Source organism: Drosophila miranda, assembly GCF_003369915.1.
Source record: "Drosophila miranda strain MSH22 chromosome Y unlocalized genomic scaffold, D.miranda_PacBio2.1 Contig_Y1_pilon, whole genome shotgun sequence".
NCBI classification, from domain to species: domain Eukaryota; kingdom Metazoa; phylum Arthropoda; class Insecta; order Diptera; family Drosophilidae; genus Drosophila; species Drosophila miranda.
In genome coordinates, this window is record NW_022881603.1 from 32,227,132 (window position 1) to 32,252,546 (window position 25,415).

At 48.7% G+C, this 25,415-nt stretch overlaps 2 pseudogenes; both read left to right on the plus strand.

Annotated features, from left to right (window-relative positions):
• Nucleotides 1–241: 241 nt before the first annotated feature.
• Nucleotides 242–9,910, plus strand: LOC117191025 (annotated as a pseudogene).
• A 7,567-nt stretch (nucleotides 9,911–17,477) lies between these two features.
• On the plus strand, nucleotides 17,478–19,161 carry LOC117192091 (annotated as a pseudogene).
• The last annotated feature ends 6,254 nt before the right edge of the window (nucleotides 19,162–25,415 follow it).

Sequence of the window (25,415 nt, forward strand, 5' to 3'; positions counted from 1 at the left end):
ATGCACCACACACAGCCACACACAGAGCGCGCTTGCTTACTCTCGCTTTTGCTAGTGCCTCTCCTGTTGAGCACACACCTTCATACACACATACGCACACAGGTGTACCTGCTTATCTGGTTTTCGAGTTTCGCTTTGTCGCAATGCCAAGCCGAGCTTCAGGTGGAAGCTTTCGCCGCCCCAACATCTTACGTTGTGGGGCCACTCGAAGACATCGACATCAGTTTCTCGGCGGCTTTACGAGCGTACAAGTCGTGAACGTTTTTTTCCGGCAGTTTGGTGTTACGTTCCACATTTTGTGGTCCCCCGTAAGAATTTATCTATCACCAAAACAGCGCTTACGTACTAAACTTGCATCCGTGTAAACGGGCAATTTCGACTCCGATTTCGGCTCCCGTGTGAGTGCCTGTCTGTGTGTTAATGTAACTATTTTGAAATGTCTGCGGCTTGTGGCCTGTCCCCTCCCTTCCCCTCAGGCTGGACAGGTCTGCGTCTGCCTCTCTGGTGTGTCTTTCACAAAAGCCAGCAGCAACAGCAGCCACAAGTGTGTGGTGTGTTGTTTGTGGTATGGTATGGTGTGGTGTGGCAGTAGCACTCACATTCCAGGCCTTTTGCGGCAGTAAAAGTCCATTTGTTGTTTCTGCTTATTGCATCGATCATTGATAAACCCTATAGATGTTGTAGGGTCGGTCTCGTCGCAGTCGCCGTCGCAGTCGCAGTCTCAGCGTTGAGCACTTGCCCACTCAGCCAAAATGAAGCCATTTCCATGGTGGCTGGGCGCTTAATAGCTCTTCAAAAGCGGAAAATCATTGAATTATGCTTTGTGGCTGCTGCTGCTGCTGATGATGCCTCTTTCCCCCTGGAGCCAGCGGCAGCAGCTAAAATGCTGACTACGGCCCTGCAAAAGCGCATTTTACGAACGTGCATAGTTTTTATGATTACTTGTGTGGAAAAAGTGAAATTTTCGCTCTGCACAGCGCGCTGATTGGCGCTGCCACGAAGCAGCGACTCAAAACGAAATCAAATAAAACGAGGGGGAACGTTGTGAGTTGCTGCGGAGACCGCAACTCTACAGTTATACCCGATACTAAGTCAGTATGGCTCTCCTCCGGCAGACGCCGCTAATATATAACGACACGACAAAGAGTGCGTGCGAGAGAGACAGAAAAATCAGTCTGCTCGTGACGTCGGGCGCTGCGTAGCCAGTGCAAATTGATTTGTTCCTTTTGGCTATAAAAATGATCTGATCTGATCCAGATTCAGCAATCTGATAGATATGGTCATTATCTATGATTCTGCGTTTTTTAGTTTTTCTCGAATCTGCAATATTGTGGATGCAACAGATTTTCGTCCTTTGTGGGGGTAGAAGGGGGTGGGGCGAAAATTTTGAGATATACGTTTTATAGTTACATCTTAAAGGAGTGTGTTTACTAAATTTGGTTACTCTAGCCTTAATAGTCTCTGAAGATTTGTGGATGCCTCAGATTTTTCGTCTTTGCGGGGGCGGAAGGAAGTGTGGCGAAATTTTTGACACAAAATGGTCAAGGTCCGATAACACAGGAGTGTGGTTACCAAATTTGGTTTTGCTCTGGCTTTTATAGGTTCTGAGATCCTTGAACTCATATTTTGCATTTGGCAAAACCGACCATGAAACCTGTGTGTTAGAGAGAGACAGAGCGAGAAAGAATGAAATTGTTTTCTTGATTCTGGCTATAATAATTATACGATCTGGTTCAGATTTTTGCACTCTAGAAGATATAGTCATCTTCTACGCTTCTGCGTTTTTAGTTTTCTCGTATCGTCGAAATTGTGGATGCCACAGATTTTCGACCTTTGTGGGGGCGGAAGTGGGCGGGGCAAAGTTTTTGAAATATTTTTGTAGCAGTGACATATCACAGAAGTCTGGATCCAAAACAATCGTTACTCTCGCTCTTATAGTCTTTGAGCACTAGGCGCTGAAGGGGACGGACAGACGGACGGACGGACGGATGGACAGACGGACAGACAGACATGGCTCAATCGACTCGGCTATTGATGCTGATCAAGAATATGTATACTTTATGGGGTCGGAAACGATTCCTTCTGGACGTTACACACATCCACTTTAACCAAAAATCTAATATACCCCAATACTCATTTTGAGTATCGGGTATAAAAAGTTTACCCAACAAAACACCACACATACTCCATACTCGTCCAAGATCCAAAATCAAAATTCAAAAATCAAACTGAAGCGTGTGTCCAGGTCAGAAAACCCATAGAAATCAAATAAAACTAAATAAATGCATAAATAAGTGAAGAGGGCCCGCGAAAGCTCTCTTTTTGACCACATAACCATGAGACGATTATGTGAAGGTTGCACCAGAAGCGGCCAGCAGCAGCAGCAACTGTCCGGAGTAAAAGCTTTGAATCATCATCTTCATCATACGTATACGACTACGAGTATACTATGTTATCTTGTGGCACTCTGTTGCTGAAGTTTCTGCTGAAGTTGTTGCTTGATTTCGTTGCCAAAGTTGGTCATAAAATTGAGGTGACAATTGCTTTGTCTTTGTCTTTGCTGTTGCCCGTTGCCCGTTGACACATTTCACTGCGAAAGCGAAACGCAAACAACACTTTGTACTTCTGCTGTCTCTCTCTCTCTCTCTCTGTTATGGTCTGTTCCATGTACCTGCACCCTGTACCTGTACCTGTCCCTGTCTCTGGGGTAATTGCCCCCAAAACTGACCTACTGAAACTCCAAGATGAGCCCCGTCGCACATGTTTGTCACGCCATTGAGAACAGCACAGCCAAGCATTGTTTAACGCACAAAAATTTAAAAATCATTTCATTTTGTATTATCAAAAAATAAAGGCAAAGCGAATTTTGTCAGCAGCCCGCTTGGTTTTTGGCCAGGCCAGTGTCACAGCGGCAGGCAACAGGCACAGCCACAGCCCCAGCTCTGAAATTGGGTCGGGGTAATTGTTTAGAATAAGTAGCTGCTACCGCTTGTATTTATTTGTGCAACATTTTAACGCAGTGAAATTATGAGACTCGACTCCACGTTGTCTTCGCCTTTACTTCATTTCAATCCGAGAGCTCTGCCAAGGTCTGATCAGCAGCAGCAGCAGCAAGAGGGGCAGCGGATGTCTTCGCCAAGATTCCGCTTTCAGTTCAATTCATACAAAAACGTGTGTTTAGAAAGTAAATTTCTATTGAAGATGGGATTCTGTCTAAGCCATATATAACATTCAACACATGCTCGTACACGTCGAAGATATAAAAGCGAACACTCGGCTGGCGATTTCACGTTGAACACAACACGTTAGCCGCTAATTGAACAGCTGAAAAAGCAGCACCAACAGCTCCAACGACTCCAACATCGGGCGAGATCCAAGTCAACAAAAGTAAAATGATTACATCAGTTATCGCATTTCATTGGAATAGAATGGAATGCCAAAACTGCTGAAATCTGGCTGTGATTCTCATAACAAGGTGTTTGGATGGTTTGCTGTTTCAGATCTAGAATTTCCCAGCCATTCCAGTCACCTCCAGTTGCTTGCATACTTCTTGGGGATGCGAGACACAATGGCTCAGGTTCTGTTAGTTACACACACATTTCATTTCCCGAGAACCAGCACTCTGAGTCACACTGCATCTCCAGTAGACTCCACTCCACTCCAGTCTCGTTCTTGCAAGCATTTGTAATGCTAAAAAGTTTTTACGTATTTGTACTTATAATAGCCAGGCCCTGAAGCAGTGCACTCCGCCAACAAAGCGCACAATCAGCCTACAGCTAACAGCAAACAGAACCGAAATTACGAGTACTCAGCAAACAAATTCCTGATTGAACGTTAGTTCATCAGTTAGATTTATGGCTCGATGACGGGTGTCACCGAAAATCATTTGAAATAATTATGGGTTAATTGGTGTTCAATGGGCATCGCTCGAAAAGAGCCAACAATGGTGGATCCAATGGTGGATCCAATGCAAAACACACAACACAAATCACAAACACACAGATATTGGAGTCGCCAGCTCGACCTTGTGGCGTTCAGAGAGCGCAGTAAACTCGACAAATACTTAAAAAACGAGGGGGAACGTTGTGAGTTGCTGCGGACACCGCAACTCTACAGTTATACCCGATACTTAGTCAGTATGCTCTCCTCCGGCAGACGCCGCTAATATTAAACGACACGACAAAGAGTGCGTGCGAGAGAGACAGAAAATCCGTCTGAGCGTGACGTCGGGCGCTGCGTAGCCAGTGCAAATTGATTTGTTCCGTTTGGCTATAAAAATGATCTGATCTGATCCAGATTCAGCAATCTGATAGATATGGTCGTTATCTATGATTCTGCGTTTTTAGTTTTCTCGAATGTGCAATATTGTGGATGCAACAGATTTTCGTTCTTTGTGGTGGCGGAAGGGGGTGGGGGCGAAATTCTGAGATATACGTTTTATAGTGAGATCTAACAGAAGTGCGGATGCCAAATTTGGTTACTCTAGCCTTAATAGTCTCTGAGATTTGTGGATGCCCCAGATTTTCGTCCTTTGCGGGGCGGAAGGGGGTGTGGCGAAATTTGGACACGAAACGGTCAAGGTCCGATATCACAGGAGTGTGGATACCAAATTTGGTTTCTCTGGCTCTTATAGGTTCTGAGATCCTTGAACTCATATTTTGCAATTGGCAAAACCTACCATGAAACCTGTGTGTTAGAGAGAGACAGAGCAAGAAAGAATGAAATTGTTTTCTTGATTCTGGCTATAATAATTATACGATCTGGTTGAGATCTTCATTCTAAACCATATAGTCATCCTCTACGATTCTGCGTTTTTGGTTTTATCGTATCTTTAAAAAATGTGGATGCCACAGATTTTCGTCCTTTGTGGGGGCGGAAGTGGGCGGGGCGAAGTTTTGAAATATTTTTGTAGCAGTGACATATCACAGAAGTCTGGATACAAAACATCGTTGCTCTAGCTTTTATAGTCTTTGAGCACTAGGCGCTGAAGGGGACGGACAGACGGACGGACGGACAGACGGACAGACGGACAGACAGACATGGCTCAATCGACTCGGCTATTGATGCTGATCAAGAATATATATACTTTATGGGGTCGGAAACGATTCCTTCTGGACGTTACAACACATCCACTTTTACCACAAATCTAATATACCCCAATACTCATTTTGAGTATCGGGTATAAAAATACGAAAAAACTTTGTATCCACTCAGTTAATGGGTAAGTGGGGTGGTGTGCGTGTGCTGTGTGCTGGCCAGGATCCAAAGTACCAAATTTAATGCTTTTTGGCCGAAACCGTAAAGCGAAAACATCTAAACTGGTTGTAGGCCACCATTTCCGCAGAGCATCCAAGAATTTGAGCGTCGAGTCTGGCTCTCATGTTCTCGTGTTCTCAGTGCGTTCTTCCGAATCGCGGAATGGAAGGTGTGCCCCAGCAGTAATCTCCCACTGGAGTTGCAGATTATCTCGTTCGCGCCGATAAACGACTGTTTGTATGCACTTGAATCTGAGAATAATCTGCGTATCGCTGGATCGCTGGATTGTCAGATCGCCAGATCGAGTGGGGCAATTAAAACGTTTCGTTTCTATTGTCTACGACCGTGCGACGCCTGCAAATAGCTCAGACCATTAGCCGAATCCCATTTTGCTGCATTGCGTTTCGGTTTATGAATATGAATAATGGCTTGCGGGCTGTCTGCCTGGAATTTTCAATAATAAAATCGTTGCTGTTTACGCACGAGTCCGAATGTTAAAAGATATACTCGTGTGTATGTATGCCCAAGCACAGCCCTGGCCTCGGTCAAGGTTTCATTCCGACATTTGTTATATGCGAAATCTCAGAGTCAGAGTCAGAGTCAGAGTCAGAGTCAGAGCCAGAGCCAGAGCCAGAGCCAGATTCAGAGCCTTAGAGTAGACTGAGGGGGAGAGGCAGTAGGAGCCTGCCAGTCCATTAAAAAGTGCTTAATTGCCGAGCTGAACGGCAGCCAAGGTCTGTCTTGCCAGGAAGGACGCAGCGCGTTACTGTACTCGTATGAGACTCGATCAATTATCCAGCGCACAAAAGCCGCGATTGCAGATCGGTTTTGTTCGTTTGTTTTGTTTTGTTTCGAAGCATCGCATAGCTGATAAAATCAGCTTTTGGCCAAAACTAAATACAGCCACAGCTCGAGCTTTGTCAAGCCCCACAAGGCCAACACGCCCCGCAACGTGTCTGAGGTCTGGGCCAAAGTCGGGCATCTCTCCTCCACTGTCATCTGGTTGTCTCTTCAAGCCATGCCATGGATATCCATAGACATAAGTAAACATATGGAAAGAGTGGGGAAAAAGAAGCAGAAGCACAGAACAGAAGATGTTGATCATGATCGTATCGTGATCGTGAACGCTGATCGCGGATCATGAGCTCCAGCATCGAGACCCAATGTCGGCTAGAACTTTACGATGTGATTATCAAGTGATATTGAATGATTGCATTCCTGTTTACCTGTCTTTTGCCTGATAATTATAGATTAACAACTTAACCGGTATTACAGCTTATCTGTCTGTAGGTCCCCCCCATAAAAACAGCTTGATATGTCTTATATATAATTTTGATTTGCTTTTCTAGTTAACAGCTGCAAGGCGGTCAACTCTTGAAACAACAACGACTCCAATAACAGCCACAACATGAACGGTCCCAAACACAAACTATGCACTAAACTGTCCAGCACGTATCTGAGAAAATGGTGTAAGTATAATCAATTCAATGAATGCGAGTAGCCCCCAAGGGGTTGAGCGATGCTTCGGAGATGTGTTCTCAGAGTTTTCCCCACTGAAAGCTGGACGAGTATTACCTGAATTCCCACTACCATTAGCATCTGATTAGCCAACCGCGCTCTTCCTATTAACAAAAAATTTCCATATGGATTTCCGCATTGATGTGTGCAATAATCCCCTGAAACGATTTATGCACAACGCAATGGGAGGTGGAACCACAAGAACCCATCGCCTGACTTAACACCAGGGCGAATCATCCATATATCGCATACAATATATAACTCCACGTGCCGTGCCTTGTTCTTGATTTTGCTCAATAGATTGCGAATGCTTCGCTTTGTTCGTATGACTGGTTAGACTGATATTCGCTTTTTTAATTTCTAATTGATTCCGCTGAAAGTACGCAGAGGATAAACTCAGATCTTCACCCAAGTAGCTACCAACTTTCCCTTCCTTTCGTTTCCTTCTGGAAAAATAAGACTAAGGCGCAGTGGGTTTTTAGTTCCAAGGACTGGGACTGGGATATGGCTCTGATCGCTGTTGTTTAGCGTCGACATTCCAGCTCTGGCACTTCCACTTTAGTAATTAAACGATAATTATTCAATCACATCTAATTGGGGATCGGATCGGCATCTCTCTCCATCGGTTGTAAAAATGCTAATTGGATAACAAAGTGTATAAGGTCAAAGGGTCACTAGAAGAGTGATTCATGTTCCGCAATATGTACACTAGTGTTCTATTCGTTCGATGTATAAATATTTATGCCGAGCTGTCCCAGTCGAGTGCCAACTCAAATATTTGTCTCGATCGAAGCCAACAAAGCCAACACTTTCCCACCTTTCCGCTCACAGGGTCTGACTCATTCCAATCATCCACTGATTTATGCAATCGCTGTACATTCGTTGAATAATTCTCCTTGGTTGTTCAGGGATTACGATCGCCATTGCGTCGATTTTGATAGTGGGAGGCGTTTTGGTGGCCTGCGAGTTCTCCGTGCTGATCAATGCCATTGTGGACCGCATGGTGGCTCTGCGGCCGGCGCCAAGACCTTCGGCTGGTGGGCCAAGCCGCCGGTGGAGCCCCACATCAGTCTGTACATCTACAATGTGACCAATGCCGATGACTTCCTCAGCAATGGCTCCAAGGCCATTGTCGATGAGGTGGGTCCCTATGTCTACAGGTAAGGTATCTTTAAACTGCACCTAAACGTCAATGTTAATACGATCTTCTCTCCCTTCATCTCCGACTTGCAGCGAGAGCTGGGAAAAGGTTAACATCGTGGAGAATGGCAATGGCACGCTCAGCTACAATCTGCGCAAGATCTACTCGTTCCGCGAAGATCTGTCTGTGGGCCCCGAAGATGACGTGGTGATTGTGCCCAACATTCCCATGCTGAGTGCCACCTCCCAAAGCAAGCATGCGGCCAGGTGAGTGCCCTGGGAGTGCCCTGGCTTGTACAAAAAATGCTGCAATCTGATTAACCCTGATCTTGCCCATCTCAGGTTCCTGCGTCTGGCCATGGCCAGCATCATGGACATACTGAAGATCAAGCCGTTCGTTCAGGTGTCCGTGGGACAGCTGCTCTGGGGATACGAGGATCCGCTGCTCAAGCTGGCCAAGGATGTGGTGCCTAAGGAGCAGAAGCTGCCATACGAGGAGTTCGGCCTGCTGTACGGCAAGAACGGCACCTCCTCCGACCGCGTCACCGTCAACACAGGCGTCGATGACATCGAGAAGTACGGCATTATCGACCAGTACAACGGTCGCACCCACCTGCCCCACTGGACCACCGATGAGTGCAATCACCTGAACGGCACTGACGGCTCCATCTTCCCCCCGCACATCGACCACGACCGTGTGTTGCATGTGTACGACAAAGATCTCTGCCGCCTGATGCCGCTGGTCTTCGAAAAGGAGGTGATGACCTCGAACGAGGTGCCCGGCTATCGCTTCACCACACCCGAGTGGGTCTTTGCCGATGTCGAGAGCCACCCGGAGAACATGTGCTTCTGCCCCGCCGGCCAGCCCTCGTGCTCCCCCAACGGTCTCTTCAACGTCTCGCTGTGTCAATACGGTACTACTCACTGGGCCTCAAAAGATCCCTTCCTGACACTAACAAATGTCTCTCCCGTACAGATTCCCCCATCATGCTAAGCTTCCCCCATTTCTATCTCGGCGACGAGAGCCTGCGGACACAGGTGGAGGGCATTTCGCCGCCAGAGAAGGAGAAGCATCAGTTCTTCCTCGATGTGCAGCCGGTAAGAAAGGCGACCCTTTCCTCCTGTCAGTTCTCCTGTAATGGTCATTCATTTCTGTCTTTATCCCATAGAAAATGGGAACCACTCTGCGTGTTCGAGCTCGTATCCAAATCAATCTGGCCGTCAGCCAGGTGTTCGACATCAAGCAAGTGGCCAACTTCCCAGACATCATCTTCCCCATTCTGTGGTTCGAGGAGGGGATTGACAGCCTGCCCAATGAGGTCACCGATCTGATGCGCTTTGCCGAACAAGTGCCGCCCAAGATACGTGTGGCTCTGATTGTCGGCCTGTTCGCCCTGGGGGTGGCCCTGCTGCTGCTGTCGACCTTCTGCCTGATCCGCAACTCTCACCGGCAGAGCACCCTGCATCTGGAGGGCTCCAACTACCTGGCCACCGCCCAAGTGGACATGAACAAGAAGCAGAACAAGGACACCCAGCCCGCCAGATACTAGAGATTGTCGAGTTTTGGATGATATGATGATATGATCAGTAGACGTATCGAAGGGTCGGTCTCTGGGTGTCTTAGTTTAGTGTAGATAGGTAACTGGGACTAGCCCATTCCATTCCATTCCATTCCCATAACCCATCCCCTGCACCCATCCGATCCGATCAGATCCGATCAGATCCATTCGGATTTGTGTGTGAGTGTCTGTAGTCTAGAACAAATGGAGCTGGGAAGACTTGTATGTATTTTGTATGTGTATCTGTACTTGTATCTGTATCTGTATCTATTGTATTGTATGTAGGTTATCTTTGTAAGTAATCGTTATGAAATTTTGATGATGATGTGTAGTCCTACGCAATAGTCGTGATCGCATTAAGGCTCAAAGCTTCGACTTAGCTTAAACTTTGATTTGTTATACCAAAACTGAATTAATATACCCCAACAACCCCACAATTCCCCGTGCCACGTTGTACCACTTGTTGAAATTCGATGTCAAGACAAACAAGTCACAAACCAAACCCGAAACGTTTCTCAAATAAAAAACGAGGGGGAACGTTGTGAGTTGCTGCGGAGACCGCAACTCTACAGTTATAACCGATACTAAGTCAGTATGGCTCTCCTCCGGCAGACGCCGCTAATATTAAACGACACGACAACGAGTGCGTGCGAGAGAGACAGAAAATCAGTCTGAGCGTGACGTCGGGGGCTGCGTAGCCAGTGCAAATTGATTTGTTCCTTTTGGCTATAAAAATGATCTGATCTGATCCAGATTCAGCAATCTGATAGATATGGTCATTATCTATGATTCTGCGTTGTTAGTTTTCTCGAATGTGCAATATTGTGGATGCAACAGATTTTCGTCCTTTGTGGGGGCGGAAAAGGGTGGGGCGAAATTCTGAGATATACGTTTTTTAGTGAGATCTAACAGAAGTGCGGATACCAAATTTGGTTACTCTAGCCTTAATAGTCTCTGAGATTTGTGGATGCCCCAGATTTTCGTCCTTTGCGGGGGCGGAAGGGGGTGTGGCGAAATTTGGACACAAAACGGTCAAGGTCCGATATCACAGGAGTGTGGATACCAAATTTGGTTGCTCTGGCTCTTATAGGTTCTGAGATCCTTGAACTCATATTTTGCAATTGACAAAACCGACCATGAAACCTGTGTGTTAGAGAGAGACAGAGCGAGAAAGAATGAAATTGTTTTCTTGATTCTGGCTATAATCATTATTCGATCTGGTTCAGATTTTGCACTGTAGAAGATATGGTCATCCTCACCGATTCTGCGTTTTTGGTTTTATCGTATCTTTAAAAATGTGGATGCCACAGATTTTCGTCCTTTGTGGGGCGGAAGTGGGCGGGGCGAAGTTTTGAAATATTTTTGTTGCAGCGACATATCACAGAAGTCTGGATCCAAAACATCGTTGCTCTAGCTCTTATAGTCTTTGAGCACTAGGCGCTGAAGGGGACGGACGGACGGACGGACGGACGGACGGACGGACAGGGCTCAATCGACTCGGCTATTGATGCTGATCAAGAATATATATACTTTATGGGGTCGGAAACGATTCCTTCTGGACGTTACACACATCCACTTCTACCACAAATCTAATATACCCCAATACTCATTTTGAGTATCGGGTATAATAAAGCAATGTTCCGTCCTCCATACAAATGTGCTTCATTATCGATCCAATAGCAAACATCTATTGTATCTATCCCATGTACAATTTATATGTGTATAATATGCAATTAATTACGATATTATTTTAATTAGGCATAGACCGGAATCAAATCCCCTCTTCCCCTCGCCTCCACAACCCCGAAAGCTTCAACAGAATCCAAAGCAGGGGTTCACGTTCACCCGCAAAATGTTTGTTGGCTTAAGTTCTACATATTTGGTTCTCAAATTGCCTATCCCCATTCAGTAGCCATAGAATATCTAGATGGGTTCCCGAAACAAAAGAATATTTGTATTTCTTAATAAAAATAACAACAATAAACGAGGGGGAACGTTGTGAGTTGCTGCGGAGACCGCAACTCTACAGTTATAACCGATACTAAGTCAGTATGGCTCTCCTCCGGCAGACGCAGCTAATATTAAACGACACGACAACGAGTGCGTGCGAGAGAGACAGAAAATCAGTCTGAGCGTGACGTCGGGGGCTGCGTAGCCAGTGCAAATTGATTTGTTCCTTTTGGCTATAAAAATGATCTGATCTGATCCAGATTCAGCAATCTGATAACCATATCTATCAGATTGCTGAATCTGGATCAGATCAGATCATTTTTATAGCCAAAAGGAACATTATCTATGATTCTGCGTTGTTAGTTTTCTCGAATGTGCAATATTGTGGATGCAACAGATTTTCGTCCTTTGTGGGGGCGGAAAAAGGTGGGGCGAAATTCTGAGATATACGTTTTTTAGTGAGATCTAACAGAAGTGCGGATACCAAATTTGGTTACTCTAGCCCTAATAGTCTCTGAGATTTGTGGATGCCCCAGATTTTCGTCCTTTGCGGGGGCGGAAGGGGGTGTGGCGAAATTTGGACACGAAACGGTCAAGGTCCGATATCACAGGAGTGTGGATACCAAATTTGGTTGCTCTGGCTCTTATAGGTTCTGAGATCCTTGAACTCATATTTTGCAATTGACAAAACCGACCATGAAACCTGTGTGTTAGAGAGAGACAGAGCGAGAAAGAATGAAATTGTTTTCTTGATTCTGGCTATAATCATTATTCGATCTGGTTCAGATTTTGCACTGTAGAAGATATGGTCATCCTCACCGATTCTGCGTTTTTGGTTTTATCGTATCTTTAAAAATGTGGATGCCACAGATTTTCGTCCTTTGTGGGGGCGGAAGTGGGCGGGGCGAAGTTTTGAAATATTTTTGTTGCAGCGACATATCACAGAAGTCTGGATCCAAAACATCGTTGCTCTAGCTCTTATAGTCTTTGAGCACTAGGCGCTGAAGCGGACGGACGGACGGACGGACGGACAGGGCTCAATCGACTCGGCTATTGATGCTGATCAAGAATATATATACTTTATGGGGTCGGAAACGATTCCTTCTGGACGTTACACACATCCACTTTTACCACAAATCTAATATACCCCAATACTCATTTTGAGTATCGGGTATAATAAAGCAATGTTCCGTCCTCCATACAAATGTGCTTCATTATCGATCCAATAGCAAACATCTATTGTATCTATCCCATGTACAATTTATATGTGTATAATATGCAATTAATTACGATATTATTTTAATTAGGCATAGACCGGAATCAAATACCCTCTTCCCCTCGCCTCCACAACCCCGAAAGCTTCAACAGAATCCAAAGCAGGGGTTCACGTTCACCCGCAAAATGTTTGTTGGCTTAAGTTCTACATATTTGGTTCTCAAATTGCCTATCCCCATTCAGTAGCCATAGAATATCTAGATGGGTTCCCGAAACAAAAGAATATTTGTATTTCTTAATAAAAATAACAACAATAAACGAGGGGGAACGTTGTGAGTTGCTGCGGACACCGCAACTCTACAGTTATACCCGATACTAAGTCAGTATGGCTCTCCTCCGGCAGACGCAGCTAATATTAAACGACACGACAAAGAGTGCGTGCGAGAGAGACAGAAAATCAGTCTGAGCGTGACGTCGGGCGCTGCGAAGCCAGTGCAAATTGATTTGTTCCTTTTGGCTATAAAAATTATCTGATCTGGTCCAGATTCAGCAATCTGATAGATATGGTCATTATCTATGATTCTGCGTTGTTAGTTTTCTCGAATGTGCAATATTGTGGATGCAACAGATTTTCGTTCTTTGTGGGGGCGGAAGGGGGTGGGGCGAAATTCTGAGATATACGTTTTATAGTGAGATCTAACAGAAGTGCGGATACCAAATTTGGTTACTCTAGCTTTAATAGTCTCTGAGATTTGAGGATGCCCCAGTTTTTCGTCCTTTGCGGGGGCGGAAGGGGGTGTGGCGAAATTTGGACACGAAACGGTCAAGGTCCGATATCACAGGAGTGTGGATACCAAATTTGGTTGCTCTGGCTCTTATAGGTTCTGAGATCCTTGAACTCATATTTTGCAATTGGCAAAACCGACCATGAAACCTGTGTGTTAGAGAGAGACAGAGCGAGAAAGAATGAAATTGTTTTCTTGATTCTGGCTATAATAATTATACGATCTGGTTGAGATCTTAAATTCTAAAACATATAGTCATCCTCTACGATTCTGCGTTTTTGGTTTTATCGTATCTTTAAAAATGTGAATGCCACAGATTTTCGTCCTTTGTGGGGGCGGAAGTGGGCGGGGCGAAGTCTAGCTCTTATAGTCTTTGAGCACTAGGCGCTGAAGGGGACGGACAGACGGACGGACGGACAGACGGACAGACAGACAGGGCTCAATCGACTCGGCTATTGATGCTGATCAAGAATATATATACTTTATGGGGTCGGAAACGATTCCTTCTGGACGTTACACACATCCACTTTTACCACAAATCTAATATACCCCAATACTCATTTTGAGTACCGGGTATAACAATAAACGAGGGGGAACGTTGTGAGTTGCTGCGGACACCGCAACTCTACGGTTATACCCGATACTAAGTCAGTATAACTCTCCTCCGGCAGACGCCGCTCTGAGCGTGACGTCGGGCGCTGGGTAGCCACTGAAATTGATTTCTTGCTTTAAAAAATGATCCGATCTGATCCAGCTTCAGCAATCTGATAGATATGGTCATTATCTATGATTCTGCGTTTTTAGTTTTCTCAAATGTGCAATATTGTGGATGCAACAGATTTTCGTTTTTTGTGGGGGCGGAAGGGGGTGGGGCAAAATTCTGAGATATACATTTTATAGTGAGATCTAACAGAAGTGCGGATACCAAATTTGGTTACTCTAGCCTTAATAGTCTCTGAGATTTGTGGATGCCCCAGATTTTCGTCCTTTGCGGGGGCGGAAGGGGGTGTGGTGAAACTTGGACACGAAACGGTCAAGGTCCGATATCACAGGAGTGTGGATACCAAATTTGGTTGCTCTGGCTCTTATAGGTTCTGAGATCCTTGAACTCATATTTTGCAATTGGCAAAACCGACCATGAAACCTGTGTGTTAGAGAGAGACAGAGCGAGAAAGAATGAAATTGTTTTCTTGATTCTGGCTATAATCATTATTCGATCTGGTTCAGATTTTGCACCGTAGAAGATATGGTCATACCCACCGATTCTGCGTTTTTAATTTTATCGTATCTTTAAAAATGTGGATGCCACAGATTTTCGTCCTTTGTGGGGGCGGAAGTGGGCGGGGCGAAGTTTTGAAATATTTTTGTAGCAGTGACATATCACAGAAGTCTGGATCCAAAACATCGTTGCTCTAGCTCTTATAGTCTTTGAGCACTAGGCGCTGAAGGGGACGGACGGACGGACGGACAGACGGACAGACAGACATGGCTCAATCGACTCGGCTATTGATGCTGATCAAGAATATATATACTTTATGGGGTCGGAAACGATTCCTTCTGGACGTTACACACATCCACTTTTACCACAAATCTAATATACCCCAATACTCATTTTGAGTATCGGGTATAAAAAGTACCTAGCGGGAGAACAAAATCAAATTTGAAAATGTGTTTTGCCATCGATAATTGCTTAATGGCTGACCATTTCAGTGTTTATAGACATGCAGCTTCCTTTTCCGGAATGCAATCGGTACTAGACCCGAAAGTATGCAACGAAGGATGTTTCAGAATATTATTCTCTGATGAACTCTGGAATAATATCCCAGCAAATATTCTCCTGTGGGCCTTTGATGCTTAGATTTAAAAATTGTAGAATCTATCTCCTATTGATCCCAAAAGTATGCTTCCGAAGGGCCTTAGCTGGATCGAGATCAAGTGAAAACGAAAACGAGAATCGAGAATCGAGGCAATCGAGACAGATAAGCCCTATCTATCCATCAGTTGATTTAATGTCCGAGTTCCCTTTCAATATAGGATTCCAGCGGCTGCGAGGTCATCCAACATAACCCAAACAAACCAAAAATACATGAAACATTAAATGGAAATAAAACGAGGGGAAACGTTGTGAGTTGCTGCGTACACCGCAACTCTACAGTTATACCCGATACTAAGTCAGTATGGCTCTCCTGCGGCAGACGCCGCTAATATTGAACCACACGACAAAGAGTGCGTGCGAGAGAGACAGAAAATCAGTCTGAGCGTGACGTCGGGCGCTGCGTAGCCACTGAAAATTTATTTCTTTCTTTTGGCTACAAAAATGATCCGATCTGATCCAGATTCAGCAATCTGATAGATATAGTCGTTATCTATGATTCTGCGTTTTTAGTTTTCTCGAATGTGCAATATTGTGGATGCAACAGATTTTCGTTCTTTGTGGGGGCGGAAGGGGGTGGGGCGAAATTCTGAGATATACGTTTTATAGTGAGATCTAACAGAAGTGCGGATACCAAATTTGGTTACTCTAGCCTTAATAGTCTCTGAGATTTGTGAATGCCCCAGATTTTCGTCCTTTGCGGGGGCGGAAGGGGGTGTGGCGAAATTTGGACACGAAACGGTCAAGGTCCGATATCACAGAAGTGTGGATACCAAATTTGGTTGCTCTGGCTCTTATAGGTTCTGAGATCCTTGAACTCATATTTTGCAATTGGCAAAGCCGACCATGAAACCTGTGTGTTAGAGAGAGACAGAGCGAGAAAGAATGAAATTGTTTTCTTGATTCTGGCTATAATCATTATTCGATCTGGTTCAGATTTTGCACTGTAGAAGATATGGTCATCCTCACCGATTCTGCGTTTTTAATTTTATCGTATCTTTAAAAATGTGGATGCCACAGATTTTCGTCCTTTGTGGGGGCGGAAGTGGGCGGGGCGAAGTTTTGAAATATTTTTGTAGCAGTGACATATCACAGAAGTCTGGATCCAAAACATCGTTGTTCTAGCTCTTATAGTCTTTGAGCACTAGGCGCTGAAGGGGACGGACGGACGGACGGACGGACGGACGGACGGACAGACGGACAGACAGACATGGCTCAATCGACTCGGCTATTGATGCTGATCAAGAATATATATACTTTATGGGGTCGGAAACGATTCCTTCTGGACGTTACACACATCCACTTTTACCACAAATCTAGTATACCCCAATACTCATTTTGAGTATCGGGTATAAAAAAATTCAATGAATTAGGTAGCCCGCCTATCAGCTGAACTCATCTCAAAATGCCAGATTTAGGAATTCAGTTATATAGCAGTTTGTTTACTTTCGATTCCGGATTCTGCACCACAGCCATTAAAGCGTCTATTAATACTGGATTCCATGATTGTTATTGCGGATCACTGTGCCTGGATCAGAGTCAGAGTCAGAGCAGACTAAGACCAATCCGGGACAGACTTTAATGGCAAGTCATTTCTTTCGTTGCACGTTCTGCGTCTGGCTGTGCCTGATTAGACAGCCTCTGCGGCGACCCCAGGGCGGCGTCTCCCAGTCAAGTGCAGGCAATCTCCACCTGCCAACGACCGAGGTTAGCCGTGAATCCACGCAGGGGGGACTGCCACCACCTGAATGGCAACAGGTGATCAAAATGGAAGACGTCATTCGGACGCACAGCGCTCCTGAATAACAAAAGAAAGTGCTCCGTGCAGACTTACAGTAAGTACCCTTAAGTACTGCTTATCTGAAACATAAAGTTTTAATTGGAATGTGCGTGAATTGTATGATCGGGTCAGAGATCGCCCATTATCGCTGCTATTACCCAGAGTGGGAGCAACGGAGAGAGCGGCCGGGAGCCGGGAGCCGTAAGTCGGGAGCCGGGCAGCCGAATGAGCCTCAGATTTAGCTCCAGCTTGAGGGCTTAGCTTATAGCCTTTCCGTTATTTTGATTTCATATATTTTGTTTTCATTTCATTGCGTTCCGCTGGCCAAGAGTCGTGATAAGGTGCAACACCAGTGTCCAAAGCGCTTAGATTTCGAGTCAAACGGATCGCGTGTTATCTCCCGAACAGACGTGGTTCTTTCTCCGGCCAGTTGCTGTCTCCATCTGACTATTCGTCTTAGTACCAAGATCTCTGAACTTTTCTTAAGAGATGATGCCTGGACAGAAGCTGAGAGTAGCTCTCTATGTGTTTCTCGTCCTGACGAGTCTCTATCTGTTTGTGCTGTCCTGCATCTGGGACTATCGCGTAGTGGTGGCCCGGGAACATGTCCGCTTCCGCCAGGAGATGCCCACCATGGACAGCTGGGTGAACTCTCCGTTTGGTAAGCTCAAGAGCTACCTGTTCAACGTGACGAGCGCCGCCGAGTTTGAGAGCGGGCGCGACAAGCGGCTGAAAGTGGACCAGATCGGACCGATCACCTACAAAATAGTGGGCTACAACGACATCCTTAGTCGCACAGAAAACAATGTGCCGTACCGAAAAAATCGCTACCGCCATGTGGAGTTCCTGCCAGAGGAGAGCGTTGCTCCCGATGTCCTCAACTGGACCATCACCTCGCCCAACAACGTGTTACTGGGCGCGGCGGCCAAGTTCAAGCACGTGGCACCGTTCTCGGTCCTTGGCTTCGATGCCATCACTAGGTTCGAGGACTTGTTCATCACCGGCTCCGTCTACTACTTCCTCTGGGAGTTCACACGACCCTCCCTACAGCTGGTATCCAACCTACTGCCCTTCGCCCTGTCCTCCAACTGCGGACCGCTGCACAATGTAAGCGGTTCGATTCCATCTCATCTGGCCATATTCTTATACGCTTCCACCCGTAGGCTCTCAAGGATAAGGAGGAGGTCTACACGGTGAACATTGGCCCGGAGCAAGGCATTGACAACTTCTTTCGCATCGAGACCCTCAACGGCCAGCAGGTCATCAAAGAGCAGCTGCCGCGCAGCGAAGAGTGGTCCAATGACGCCTGCCCCTACAACGTGAGCGGCGCCAACTCACTTTTCTCGCCCTTCCTGCAGCCAGAAACACCGCTTAACGTCGTGGCCATCGAGTCCTGCCGCGTCCAGAGCGCTACGCCGGCCTCGACACCTACCGATACCTGCTGCTGCAGCCCGGCCAGGAGCGCCCAATGTGCATGGACACTACATACGGCATCAAATTGCACAAAGGGATGTTTGGCGTCGCCAAGTGTGTGATAAGTAAGTCGATCGGGGGATTCCCTCACAACATTTTTGAATTATTTCTCACGATTTTGCATCGGTTGCAGATGATGCCCCATCGGCGTTCTCTGCGCCACACTTCTATGGCAGCAGCTACAACTGGAGCGAGCACTACGAAGGCTACAATCCGAATGCCGAGGAGCACGAGCCGTTCATCCTGATGGAGCCCACGACAGGCATACCTGTCAACGAGAAGTACCGCTTCCAGTCAAACATACCCATGCCGAATCGCGGCACCACAAACGCCTGCCTTGAAACGGTGTTTCCGACAACAGATCGCCACCTTACGCAATGCGGCCAAGTTTCTGATGAGGCTGTCAAATAGTCTCTGATTTAGGTTGTGATTGAGCTCAGTTCCAGCAGCTCGCAATGACAATGAAAACTTGGGCACGTACCAAGTGGAAGATTTATTTTGCGCTTTATTCAATCTGTACATTTAACTTTTCGTTGTCATTATTTCTTCAGCTTCTTCTTGCTCTGTGTACCTTGTGGTTTTGTATGCCCTTGAGGAGGGTCGAAACGTTTTGGCCAGGAGCTTGCAACGCTCCTAGAAAGAAATACTTCCGTGTCTATTCAGCCATCTAATTAATTGATACATACTTATGTCTATGTATTTATTATTTTGAAAACTTGCTATTGGGTTTTCTGAAAACTAACTAACTCCGTTTCGGAAAGGGAGTTCAATGCTTCGATCCGTTGGAGGATAGCCTTCTTTTTATACCCGATACTCAAAATGAGTATTGGGGTATATTAGATTTGTGGTAAAAGTGGATGTGTGTAACGTCCAGAAGGAATCGTTTCCGACCCCATAAAGTATATATATTCTTGATCAGCATCAATAGCCGAGTCGATTGAGCCCTGTCTGTCTGTCCGTCTGTCCGTCCGTCCGTCCGTCCGTCCGTCCGTCTGTCCGTCTGTCCGTCTGTCCGTCCCCTTCAGCGCCTAGTGCTCAAAGACTTTAAGAGCTAGAGCAACGATGTTTTGGATCCAGACTTCTGTGATATGTCACTGCTACAAAAATTTCCGCCCCCCGCCCACTTCCGCCCCCACAAAGGACGAAAATCTGTGGCATCCACAATTTTAAAGATATGAGAAAACCAAAAACGTAGAATTTTAGAGAATGACCATATCTTTTAGACTGCAGAATCTGAATTGGATCGTATCATTATTATAGCCAGCATCAAGAAAACAATTTCATTTTTTCTCGCCCTGTCTCTCTCTAACACTGTAACGATCCGTTCTTTTCCCGTCTGATGCAGCTGGGCTGGCTCAGCGGTCGGTAGGCTCGCTGCAACAATATTTGTATGCTGCCCCGACGACAAGTAAGAAGGCACGGGTTGGGTCTTGTACTGGTATGCTAGTATGCTTTATTGGTATCTTAAGTCTATCTTACGCTATTCCGACTCCTGTGCGGGTTCTCCTCGTGGTTTTCCTCCGTGGTTCGATGAGCGTGGCGCTCCCTGGGCCCCCACGGCGTCGCCGAGCGTGGCACCGCCGGCTCTACTGACTGGGGCTAGCGATTCTTGGCACGCGGCCCAAATCCGCCTCTCAGTCAGGCGCCTGACGCGTTCGCTCTCACTCGACTCCCTTGGCTTTTCGGCCCGAGGGTGCCTCACTCCTGGTGGGTTGCGCGTCAAGCGTGGCACCGTTGGTTCAAGGGATTGGGGTCTTTGGCTCTTGGCTGCACGCTCGAGTCCGCCTCTCAATCCTCACACAACGTGTTCGCTTTCTAACGCTCTTTTCCCTTCGCTTGGTCTCACTCTTGTCACTCACTGTGCACTTCACTCTCGCTAGCTCCGTTTGCTGACTGTCCCTTGTTCCTGGTCGCGGCCCTCCTCTTATAGGCTCGCTTCTGCGTCAGCGCCGCCGATGCCGCCTGGCGCTAACGGCACTTTCCGCCATGCGGTGCCCATATTTTTCCATCGGCGTTCCTTCATTCCCTTGTCGCTTTCCAACGGGACCTGGCTGGTGGCGTGATCTCATGACCATATTTGGTCGTGCGCTGGGCCACTGCCGGCCCGATCCCGTCATCCCGCGGCTGTCTCTCCAGGGGTCCTCCCCTCTCATCTTGGGTCCCGGGAGAGCTCTCCTCGGGAATTCGCCGCCTCCGTATATACCCGGATAACGGCCGTTAGCGCTTAACCCTGCACTGCCCCCTACGTGTGGGAATACCTTTCCTCACACTTCCCCCTTTCTTTTATTGGCGGAAAACCCCGGTTTTCCGCGTCCCAGGTTTGGGATGCTTCAAAAGCCCCGCGCGCCCGGGGCGCGTGCTTTGTTCTCGACCCGGGTGCCCCCTGGCGCCCTCTTTCGGCTTCACGCCTTGCGGTGTTGCCGTACCTCTCCGATGAGCGCGATCGATTCGATTCCCCTTACCGATAGTTCGCATAGGAGCTTTTTTTCTTTGCCCCGCCCGGTATAGGGTACGGTCGCTATTCTGACCTACTCGATATGACACAGCGTTGCCCTTACGCTCCACTCGATACAGCGTAGGGTCGTTTCTGTGCTCTACTCGATATGTCGCAGCGTGCGTATTCTACTTCCGGATCGCGAATTCCTCAATGGACTGGAAACGTACCATTTTCTCGCGATGCCGGGTGTTTTCTTTGTTTACCTTGTGCGCGTCTGGTTTTTCCTACTACCCTTCGCTGGGCCGCCTGCTTTCCGCCGGCCCTCTGGATGCTTCGGGTAAGTTTTCCTCCCGCTTTGACGCCTTCCGCCGCCTTCATTCAAGCTCCCCCGATTCCCCGCTGTTCCTCTGCTGCAAGGTAAGACCATGTTTTTTTTATACCCGATACTCAAAATGAGTATTGGGGTATATTAGATTTGTGGTAAAAGTGGATGTGTGTAACGTCCAGAAGGAATCGTTTCCGACCCCATAAAGTATATATATTCTTGATCAGCATCAATAGCCGAGTCGATTGAGCCCTGTCTGTCTGTCCGTCTGTCCGTCGTCCGTCCGTCCGTCCGTCCGTCCGTCCGTCCGTCCGTCCCCTTCAGCGCCTAGTGCTCAAAGACTAAGAGCTAGAGCAACGATGTTTTGGATCCAGACATCTGTGATATGTCACTGCTACAAAAATATTTCAAAACTTTGCCCCGCCCACTTCCGCCCCCACAAAGGACGAAAATCTGTGGCATCCACATTTTTAAGGATACGATAAAACCAAAAACGCAGAATCGTAGAGGATGACTATCTGTTCTAGAGTGTAAAGTCTCAACCAGATCGTATAATTATTATAGCCAGAATCAAGAAAACAATTTCATTCTTTCTCGCTCTGTCTCTCTCTAACACACAGGTTTCATGGTCGGCTTTGCCAATTGCAAAATATGAGTTCAAGGATCTCAGAACCTCTAAGATCCAGAGCAACCAAATTTGGTATCCACACTCCTGTGATATCGGACCTTGACCGTTTCGTGTCCAAATTTCGCCACACCCCCTTCCGCCCCGCAAAGGACGAAAATCTGGGGCATCCACAAATCTCAGAGACTATTAAGGCTAGAGTAACCAAATTTGGTATCCGCACTTCTGTTAGATCTCACTATAAAACGTATATCTCAGAATTTCGCTCCACCCCCTTCCGCCCCCACAAAGGACGAAAATCTGTTGCATCCACAACACATTGCACATATTGCACATTCGAGAAAACTAAAAACGCAGAATCATAGATAATGACCATATCTATCAGATTGCTGAATCTGGACCAGATCAGATAATTTTTATAGCCAAAAGGAACAAATCAATTTGCACTGGCTTCGCAGCGCCCGACGTCACGCTCAGACTGATTTTCTGTCTCTCTCGCACGCACTCTTTGTCGTGTGGTTCAATATTAGCGGCGTCTGCCGCAGGAGAGCCATACTGACTTAGTATCGGGTATAACTGTAGAGTTGCGGTGTACGCAGCAACTCACAACGTTCCCCCTCGTTTTTTTTAAAACACCCTTTTTTTTTTTGGTCTTTTCCCTTTTTTACTTGTTCTTGTTTTAAGTTACTTTCTTCTCCATTCTTCTTCTCTACTCTTCTTTTCTCCTCAATAACTAGCCCGGAATACCTCCTGCCGGTCGGTGGACACCAATAGCCGGTACCGGACGCCCCCGTCGTTGACCAGACGCTTCACCTTCCTCGCGGTTGGCTTTATCCGCGCGAGAGAGCGCGTGACGACGGCCGGCCACTCCTCGCGGTTGGCTTTATCCGCGCCAGAGAGCGCGTGACGACGGCCGGCCACTCCTCGCGGTTGACGGCCCGCCACCGTGAGTTGTCCGCCGACCTCGTCTGGGGCCACGATGCCTGGCGCTGGAGCTCGGGCCGGCGCGCCTCCGCCCGCTCCCCTGGGCACGACGCCTGTCGGCCCAGCTTCGGACGCTCGCCCTGGCCGGGCTCCGGCCATCGCCAAGGACCTCTCTCCCATGGCTCAGGTGAGTGTTGTTCCGCGGCCTCGTCCTTCTTCGCTTCCGCCGTTGCTCTTGCGCCGTCATCCGCTTCGCCGTCGGCCGCCACCTCGGCTTCGGGCGCCGCCGCTGGGCCCTCCGCCGTCAGTGATGTTGGCGTGTTCGTCGTGCCCTCCGTCTCGACCTCTGCCGTCCTCCCGGGCGCCTCCTCGGGCACCTCTTCGGCGGTGGGTGCCACCGCTGGGCCTGTCGACTCCTGTGGCCGTGCCCGCCGCCTCGGGTCCCGCTCGTCACTGGCGCGTGGTGCCTCCTCCCACAGTCGAGCCTCCCTCGCTTCTTGCCCGGGCTGCTGGGGCGCGGGCCCAGAGGCCCACGATATGTGCAGCGTTTGCACGTGCCACATCATGCCGTCTCGCACCGCGGAGCGCACCTCCTGCGAGACGAACGGCCCGATGGCGGCTCCCTGTGGCCCGTGCCAGTGCTGCTGCTGCTGATGCTGCTGCTGCTGACGCTGCTGCTGCTGCTGCTGCTGACGCTGCTGCTGCTGCTGCTGCTGCTGACGCTGCTGCTGCTGCTGCTGATGCTGCTGCTGCTGACCCCTTGGCCGCGCGCGTCGTCAGCCGGCGGCCGACGCCGGAACAGCTCTTCCTCTGCCCCGGTGACGGTGGGGCCTGCGGCCGTGGCTCCTCCTCGGACTCGACGTGTTCAGGGGGTGGCTGCCAGAGCTCCTCCTCCTCCACCTCGGCTCGTCGTAGCCTCTCCTGGCGCTGGTGGGCACTCCGCCTCCTCCTCGTCGCTGGAGATCACCGCCAGCCCGCCGGCCGCGCCCTCCGCCCGCGTCGCCCTTGCCTTCTCCGCTTCCGCCCGCAGACGCGCCGTCTCCCTTCGCTCCGCTGCGTCGACCCGGCTAATACACCGCCATTGGTGCGCGACGTCTCGCTCGTGGCGCTCCGCCTCCGCTTCTTGCGCCGCCTTTTCAGCCTCCTGCGTGGCCTTCAGCCTCTTTGCCAGCGTCAAGGCGTCCTCCCATACACGCCGTTGTCTCCGCTCCTCCGCCGCCGCGGCCAGCGCGAACCGCCGGTGCCATTCCGCGAGGCGTCGTGCCTCAGCGGCCGCGTTATCTTCCGCGATGTCGGCCTGCGTTGACTGCGGCTCTTTGACCGCGGTCTCGATCGGCGTTGTCTGCGGCTCTTTGACCGCGGTTTCGGCCGGCGTTGGCTGCGGCTCCTCGACCTGTGGGTCTGTCGGCCGCTGATCCCCTCGCCGCGCCGTCGACCTCCCCCTTGTGCGTGCCGACGACTCCTCTTCCTTGGCCGTACGCGTCGAACGCGTGGACGCCCGCTTCGAGGCCCGCTCACTGGGCTCCTCCTTCCGCGTCTCCGTGCGCCCCCTCCTTCCTCCCTCAGGCCGCTCCTCGCGCTTACTGGGGTGGGGCTTCTCGCGCTTGTCGGTGCGGGGCTCTTCGTGCCTGCTGGTCCGGGGCTCCTCGCGATTGCCGGTGCGGGACTCCTCGCGTCTGCTGGTGCGGGGCTCCTTGCTACTGCTGGTCCGGGGCTCCTCGCGCTTGGGGTGGGGCTCCTCGCGTCTGCGTTCTCTCCGTGGCGCCGGCTCCCAGCTCACCAATTCTAGGTCACTTTCCGCCTCGGTGTACCCCGGCGATATCCTGATACACATATGATATACATAGCCTGATACCCGCGGCGAATCCATTTTCGCTGCTCCGCTAGGTACCTCATTAAATGCTGCTGCATCTTACCCTTTTTCTTTTTTCCACGTGGTCAACTTTTGAAAAGACCTGATCGAGCGCTGCTCCCTCCCGCCTTTATAAGGCCGGTGTTCACCGTTCCATGTAACGGTGCCTTACATGGGCCCGTGGGACGGCTCTCTCTTGCCTTCCAGCTGGCTCTCTCGCTCGCTCCCGTTTTGAAAGTTATCCGCGCCTCTCGCCGCGTTAACCCTAGGGTGCCCCCTAATTTTGTTAGCTTTCCTCCGGTTCCCACTTTTCTTCCTTTTCCCCTTTTTTTTTTTTTTTTATTTGGCCCTTTCTACTTTCAGGTCTGGCGACGTGTTGCCCGGCTCACCTCGGATCTGGTAAGCCTCCTGAGTTCTTGGGTTCCTCATCTCACCTTGCCTTTCTTCCAGCCCGTCCTTGGGTTCCAGTCCAGGGTGCTGACCGATCTCCCAGCCCGTGACCAATAGGTCCTCCGACCTTTCGCCCGTGCTGCCAAACATCGGCCCGCCCCCGTGGCCAGCTCCGCCCGTCTCTGGATCGGCTTAGACGCGGATGTCACCCCCGTGCAGCGCCTCGGACCCAGGGATCATCCGATTCCCCAGCCGGTAGACCGCGCATGGGCGGCATCCGCTTTTGTCCCGCCATCCCCGACGTTAGCAGCTG